We start from the raw sequence: 8,166 nt of genomic DNA, 5'->3' as shown, positions 1-8,166 counted from the left end.
TCTTTATTGTGTATCTTAAGCTGAAGTCAATGGTTTTTAAAAGGAAGAATTATTTTGCTAAGGAAATTGTGTTTCCTGTAAACAACTTGAGCCCTGAATGGCACCAAGGTGAACTGAAAAACTGTCGAGAACTGGGTGCCCTGGTCCTTTTAAGTAACTTACGGGCTACAAATAACTTCATGTCCTGTATCAGTTATAAAGGCAGGCTTATGTTATCTTAGTAGACATTCTAAAGCTTTCTTAGGTTAATCTTTTTTTTTTTTAACCTACAACTTAACCAAATCGCCCCTAAACTCTAGTTGTAGGTTTGTATTTTTAAAAACAATTATAAAAAGGCTTCAACTCACTTTGATCAGGGATTTGCCTCCCAGTGCATAATTGAAACTGACCTTGCTGGAAACCACAAACCACACCACTGGTGGCGACCGACCAACCGACCAACACAGCTAGGCGTGGTGTGGTGTGTCCCAGAAAGTCATAGGACTGAACCAAGGGCCTTCCTCTCTCTCTCTCTCTCTCCCCCTTCCCTCTCTCCCCCTCTCTCTCACTCTCTTTGGTCCTTCTGTCCCCGCAAACACCCTGACCTTGACAGACCCCCTAAACTTGGTTCCAAATATGCTCTACCACATGGAATACATCACAGACACCCTCCCTCTTCTATTCCAGCGATGGCTTCCACTTTGCTAAATACAGGGATCAATTCTGTGTTCTTAATTGACTCTCAGCAGCATTGGACACCATGGACTACTCCCTCCTCTTTGGTAAACTTCCATCTCTTGCCTCCCAAGACACCTCACTCACTCCCTTCAAGGAGCTCCTCCAGTCACATAGTTTTGAATTTCCTCTCCATGCCAACAACTCTACATATATATCTCCAGCATAGTTCTCTCTCCTGAGCTCCAATTTGCATTTCTTTTTTCCTTTTGTTAATTCTCAACTGAGGATATTTTTTCTTTCTTTCTCTGTTTTTGCTTTGTTTTGTAAAAAGAACATTTTATTGGGTAAATTATAGAGGTTGAAGAAGTAATTCCTAGAAAAAATGGGCTTAGGAAACAAGGTATAGAGGTAAAGGAAGGGCCCTTGGAGCTTGGGAGTGAGGAAGCTAATGGTAACGTGCCTGAGGTAGGGAGAAGGGAGGGGAAGAAAAAGGCAAGGTCATGTTCACCAGAGGGAGAGTGCACTGGGTTCTCCATCCTAAGGGTAAGGGCAGAGATTTTAGGAGAGGTCCCAGGGGAAGATCTCAATAGAATATTCAGCAATTTTCCAGGTGTGTCCTTTCAGGGTTGTGGTCTCCACGGATTGATTGGATGGCACCAGGGCAGGGGGTCATTATTCAAGGCAGCTGGTCCTGAGGTCAGCCATGGCTGGTTTTGTTGCTTAGCTGGGCTTAGAGCTGAAATACCCCTGAGGCCTAGATGTTATCTCTAAGGAGGAAAGGTCAGGGGGTCCAAAGGAAAGACCAGCCCTATGCTAGGGGTGGAAAAGTGGCCCTGGGGGCAAGGTCCCACTGTACAATTGATTGTCCATTGCTAGGCACCTGGGTCTTTTCACCCTGGTGACCTTCTGTACCTGGCCCATCATCCTTGCTCTGCTCATGTCTGTCTAACTGCCTACAACATCCCCTCCTCAAAGATCTTGGCTCTGAAATCTTTCCAAGAAAAGGGGTGCCGGGTCTCTTCTGTAGCTGCTTCCTGCTGAAATGGGGCAACATCTTTCTTCAGAGCCAAGAGGTCCTTGCTCTGTCAAAGGGACAATGAGGCCTGGGCACAGAAGGAGGTGGCGATGGTGTCTAGAGGTGGTATTCACTGAGTACAAGTGTGGCTTGTAACCTGGTGGGGACAAATTGTTATAAATCTTAATATTATTGGGGCAAAGCTAGAACAGCAGAGTTATGACAAATGGTCCAGTGGAAGGAAAAAGTTTTAGTTCTAATAATTCCAAATAAAAGGACAGGAGAAAACGGAAACATTAGTTTGGAGAGTTGTAGCCAAATATTTTAGAACATTAGCAAAATTCAGGATCCAGTTAACTCATAGGTGAAAAATAACACTTTGAAGATAACTAATTGAATTAGAGTCTAATATTCACAACTGTGTATTACAGAGTCTTCTGAAACAATTTCCCCCCCAAAATCACCCTCATTTTTATTAAAGAGCCAAATTAAGACCAATTTATTTACTGTATTAAGTCTAGTTTCAATTTGGGTTGATTGTTTATATGAAACACAATCAGAAATAGCAATTGATTGTATGGGCTCATTTAAAATCTGCTTTGCCTGGCCAGCATGGCTCAGTGGTTGAGTGTCAACCTATGAACCAGGAGGTCATGGTTCAATTCCCAGTCAGGGCACAGGCCCGGGTTGTGGGCTCAGTTTCTAGTGTGGGGCGTGCAGGAGGCAGCCGATCAGTGATTTTCTCTCATCATTGATGTTTCTCTCTCTCCGTCTCCCTTCCTCTCTGAAATAACTAAAAATGTTTTTAAGAAAAGAATTCATTAGCTTTATGCTGATATACCAAAATGAGGTTTATTCTCTTAACTTCATTTGTCCTTAAGTGTGGTCAACATATGGCACTAATTGGATTTCTACTTCTCCCGGTGTTGGCAAAAATAAGCTATTTACCCTCTGGCTGGATAAATACGGTAGGAATAGTGCAAATCATTTACTCTTAGAATTTAGTGGATGGTTGCAAACTGCTGTTTACCTATCTCAGTTTCCCTATTCCCCTTGCCCTGGCTTACTAGCCTGGATCATTTATATAACTTCCTTTTAACATTACTCTTTATAAACCTATAACCCTTACAAACCTTTCTACAACTTTCACAAACTTTTTTACCCACTCAGAAATAACCAACATTAGAACTCACTTTTTTCCTCCAAAATATATCTTCATGCCTTATACCTTCTATTTTCAAAACCATACCAATTCCTTTCCAATTAATTTTTAGAGAGAGTGGAAGGGAGGGAAAGAGAGAGAGAGAAACATCGATGTGAAAGAAACACATTGATCGGTTGCTTCCCACACAGGCCCCAACTAGTACCAGGGATCAAATCTGCAACCCAGGTACATCCCCTTGACTAGGAATCGAACCAGAGACCCTTTGGTCTGAAGCTCTAACTACTGAGCAATCAGTCAGGGCTCCAATTTGCATTTCTAACAGCTTATTTGCTTTTCCTACTTAGACATGTAATGGATTTATCAAACTTAACAAATCCAAATTCCTGCTCTCTCCCCTTCCCCCCTCCCCTGCAAACCAGTGCAACCCACACAGCTTTCCCCCCTCAGTAAATGGCAAACCCATTCTTTCAATGTTTGGAGCTAAAAGCCTTGATACCTCTCTTTTGCTAACAACCTACATTGAAACTGTCAGGAAATCCTGTTGGCTCTACCTTCTAAATATCCATCTCCATTGCTACACCATCATCTATCATCTCCTGAATTACTTCATTAGCCATTTAACTAGTCTCATGTGCTTCCACTCCTGCGCCACCCCTCCCCGCAGTCTATTCTCAACAGTAGCCAAAGTGATTCATTTAACATGTAAATCTAATCAGCTCATTCCTGTCTCTAAACCCTGTCATGACTCCCCATTTTACTCAGAGAAAAGCCAAAGTTCCCATAGTGGTTTGCAAGGTTCTTGAACACGATTTGCATCCCCCACCCACAAATGCCACTTACTCAGGGCAGCAAACTCTGACAGCCATAGCTACAACGGAAATGCCCTGCCCACTCCCATTCTGCTTACCTTTATTATTATTGCTTTATTATTTTCCTTTGAGCACTCATCATTTACTTATTAAATATGTTTTGTTTAATATCTATCTTTTCCTGCTAGAATATAAGCCTTTTAAAGACAAGAGATTTTACCTGTCTTGCTCACTGATGTGTCCCATGTATTTAGAATAGTGTCTGGCACATAGTAGGCGCTTAATAATTATGTTTTCATGAATGAATGAATTTATTCCAGATATCAATATAAACTCAGGAAAATACTTCCCAGAAAGAGGTGTTTTTTTTTTCATATCATGCTGTTCTCTACATATTTTTAATTGAGAAAAGCATTCATATGCAGAGTCTCCAAACCCAGACCATTTACTAAAACAGCACCTAGTAGTTTATGTGGTAAAATAAGAAACTTAGTGGAAAATATTACCTTTTTGCTAGTCCCCTAACAAACAAGAAAAGGAAAATAATATGAGTTAACAAACAAAAAAATTGCAAAATAATAATTCCAAAGTCTTAAATTTTATTCTTATTAAGGAAATAGTTAAGCAAAGTAACACAATAATGAAAATAAGTTAGAGCAGATTAAACATTCACTTCTTCGTAACATATTACTTTAAGACTGTCTTTTGTAAAGTTACGATGTATTATAATCTGGCTACAAGAAAGGGCTTAAGTGAAATGAAAGACTATAGATGTGACATAAAATAGCAAGTGGGAATTTTAATTATAGTTTTGCACATGCAAGTTGAATTGATACAAAAATCCCGAGAAAAAGCACCATAAAAGCAATTAGGCAATACTTTAAAACAAAACAAAACCAGCCCCCAAAGCAAACTGATTTGTTTGGTCATTTGAAAAGAGGACAGAAGAGGAATTGCAAAGAGGACGGAAGAGGAATTGCTATTTCCAAAGATGAATTGCACATTTAAACATCCACAGGGAACTCACTCATTAGGATGTCTCCTCCGAGGCCTGGCCTGTGGGAAGAGAAGATGAGCACAGCCAGAAACCTTAAATGTCAACATGAGGCTGAGCAGTGCCTGAGCCGGAGCGAGGAATGCAGAGGACAGGAAGAGAGAAGCCAGCCGTGAGGTTTTCTTACTGGGGGTGACATTCTAGCATTCTGGGTTGGAAAGACTATTGTGTTGGAGCCCTGTCTGCAGCTTCTGTCAGCTCTTCAAAACAGTGTGGCTGGGGATGATTTGAAAATAAGTTTAGATGGAGAGATTGTAATCATGGACTGCAAGTCAGCGTTTCCTTTTTTAATTTTTTTTTTATTTAATCCTCACCCAAGGATATTTTTTCCATTGACTTTTAGAGAGAGGGAAAGACAGAAATATCGATGTGTTTCGATTGGTTGCCTCCTGCATGGGCTCCGGAGGAGCCTGCAACCAAGGTACATTCCATTGATGGGAATCAAACCCTGGGCCCTTCAGTCTGCAGGCCTACACTCTATCCCAGCGGTTCTCAATCTGTGGGTTGTGACCCCTTTGGGGGTCGAACGACCCTTTTACAGGGGTCACCAAACACCATCGGAAAACACATATATAATTACATATTGCTTTTTTACGAAGATGGCGCCGAAAGCTAAGAAGGAAGCCCCTGCCCCTCCCAAAGCCGAAGCCAAAGCAAAGGCTTTGAAGGCAAAGAAAGCAGTGTTGAAAGGCGTCCACAGCCACAAAAAAAAGAAGATCCGCACGTCACCCACTTTCCGACGGCCAAAGACACTAAGGCTCCGGAGGCAGCCTAAATACCCTCGGAAGAGCGCACCCAGGAGAAACAAGCTTGACCACTATACCATCATCAAATTCCCCCTGACTACCGAGTCAGCCATGAAGAAGATAGAAGACAATAATACACTAGTGTTCATTGTGGATGTCAAGGCCAACAAGCACCAGATCAAACAGGCTGTGAAGAAGCTCTATGACATTGATGTGGCCAAGGTCAACACCCTGATCAGGCCTGATGGCGAGAAGAAGGCATATGTTCGACTGGCTCCTGACTATGATGCTTTGGATGTTGCCAACAAAATTGGAATCATCTAAACTGAGTCCAGCTGCCTAATTCTAAATATAAAAATTTTACACTGTAAAATAAAAAAAAAAAATTTACATATTGTTTTTGTGATTAATCACTATGCTTTAATGATGTTCAATTTGTAACAATGAAAATAATCCTGCATATCAGATATTTACATTATGATTCATAACAGTAGCAAAATTACAGTTATGAAGTAGCAACGAAAATAATTTTATGGTTGGGGGTCACCACAACGTGAGGAACTGTATGAAAGGGTCTAGGCATTAGGAAGGTTGAGAACCACTGCTCTATCCACTGAGCCAAACCGACTAGGGCAGTCAGCGTTGCTTAACACCAGCTGCTCCTTGGGCGAGGCAGATGTATAAGAGGAGGCAGCAGTCCCATCTCCGGTTCCTGATCATTCTGGAAGTCAGTGCAATTGCTCAGCCCAGGCAGGGAACAGGAGCCCAGGGGGAGCTGAGGCAATGAGCCTGCATCTGAATCTAAACCTGAGTACATGAAACTGGGTGACCAGGAACCTTCCCTTCCTGAGATTCTGTGACGTCCCCTCCCAATTGATCTCCATCGTACTAATACATAGCCCGTCTTGCTGCCTTCCTCATGAATGTTTGCCTCAGCTCCTACCATCTCTACTCCTTTCTCTCTTGCTAGTGGAGTAAGAGTTTTGTGAGCTGTGTTCATATCCTTTCTCTTTAGTGTGACACGTGGGTGACAACCTGTAGACCCACAACCTATATGTGTTTTAATTAACTGCAGAGGGTTTTCTAAAATAAATTTTCAGTTCACTGCCTATATTTAAGAACTAGTAACTGTCACATAAATATTCAGACGTCCAGCACTTTTAATAACCAGAAAGGACATCTAGTAAACCTGAAGAGCCAAATCCTGCTGGGGCTGAGTGGCTGCCGCCGCCTTTGAGCCAGGTCTCCCTGCAAGCTCACCAGGCCCCAGCCACTCCCTGGTTCCAAGCGGCGGGGCAGCTGCCCTTCATCATTGTGTGTGCACTATTGTCTTTTCCTCTGACAGAGAAATATTTCTTTGTACCATGTCATCATGTTTCCTACAACGTGCTTTACATTTCCTTACCTCAGCCCACATTGAATCCACCTATCTGGGACTCCAGACGTGTGAGGTTGTGATCCATGCTTTATGTTATCTGTCCCGTCCCACCCCCCCCCCCCGATCCCGCTCCCCCCCCCCCGCCCCCTGCCCATCAGGTTTTCAACAAGGAAACATCTAAATAGAATTCAAAAGTGAAATTCCTTTGGGAGCAGGAATACCTCCATAACATGCTACATAAAGGAGTTCTCAGGGCTGCCAACCTTACAGTAGAGGTTGAGTAGTAGTATATTTCTCCTACATAGAAGAAGAAGAAAGAAAGAAAGAAAAAAGTGAAGTTGTGGTCTGCCCTAACTGATTTGGCTCAGTGGATACGGCGTCGGCCTGCGGACTGAAGGGTCCTCGGTTCAATTCCTGTCAAGGGCACATGCTCGGGTTTCGGTCTTGATTCCCAGTAGGGGTCATGCAGGAGGCAGCCAATCAATGATTCTCTCTCATCATTGATGTTTCTCTCTCTCTCCCTCTCCTTTCCTCTCTGAAATCAAATATATATATATATATGAATGCTGTAAGCCCCAAACAACCCAGGGCAGTATATAATTATTATCAGGTGGTTAGACTGAGGAAGGCCTTCCAACCAGGACTCTGATATTCATACCTTATAAGTAATTACAAATAATTGTCACAGAAATTAGTCCTGAAGTAGTCCTGTGAGGTATATATTATTACCTCCATTTTTGTAAATGCAAAAGCCGAGGCACAGAGAAATGAAGGGATTTTCCCGTGGCCACCCAGCTAATGGAGGGTGGACCTGGGATCCCAGCCCAGATTTTTGAGGCCAACTTCAGTGCTCTTTATGGCACATCAAAGCTACTGCATTATCATTTTTAAAAATCAGTGTGCTGAGAAATCTTTAGAATGTTCTCAGTAACATTTTTCAATGACTCACACCAGATAGTGAAGAGAAATCTTGGAGTCATCTTTGACTCATACCCCTCCAGCACCCTTCCTTATCTATCATGGTGAATGCTTCTGTCTATGTATTCGTTTTTGTTTGTTTGTTAATCCTTATCTGAGGATGGATATATATATATATATATATATATATATATATATATATATATATATATATATAATTTCAGAGAGGAAGGGAGAGGGATAGAGAGTTAGAAACATCAATAATGAGAGATCAGCTGCCTCCTGCATGCCCCACACTGGGATCGAGCCTCAACCCTGGGCATACGTCCTGATCGAGAATAGAACTGTGACCTCCTGTTTCATAAGTTGACACTCAATCACTGAACCATGACAGCCCAGCCAAGGATATTTTTTTCTATCAAAC

The 8,166-nt window shown here is 42.2% G+C and overlaps 2 pseudogenes across 1 annotated transcript; both read left to right on the top strand.

The window, feature by feature from the left end:
* Positions 1-5,286: 5,286 nt before the first annotated feature.
* LOC102431069 lies at positions 5,287-5,819 on the top strand (annotated as a pseudogene). The gene has a single exon (XR_001349137.2). The product of XR_001349137.2 is annotated as a 60S ribosomal protein L23a pseudogene (transcript).
* A 1,193-nt stretch (positions 5,820-7,012) lies between these two features.
* LOC111826925 lies at positions 7,013-7,129 on the top strand (annotated as a pseudogene).
* The last annotated feature ends 1,037 nt before the right edge of the window (positions 7,130-8,166 follow it).

This window comes from Myotis lucifugus, unplaced genomic scaffold (assembly GCF_000147115.1).
Source record: "Myotis lucifugus unplaced genomic scaffold, Myoluc2.0 scaffold_110, whole genome shotgun sequence".
Lineage (NCBI taxonomy): Eukaryota > Metazoa > Chordata > Mammalia > Chiroptera > Vespertilionidae > Myotis > Myotis lucifugus.
This window is presented reverse-complemented; position numbering and strand designations above follow the sequence as displayed.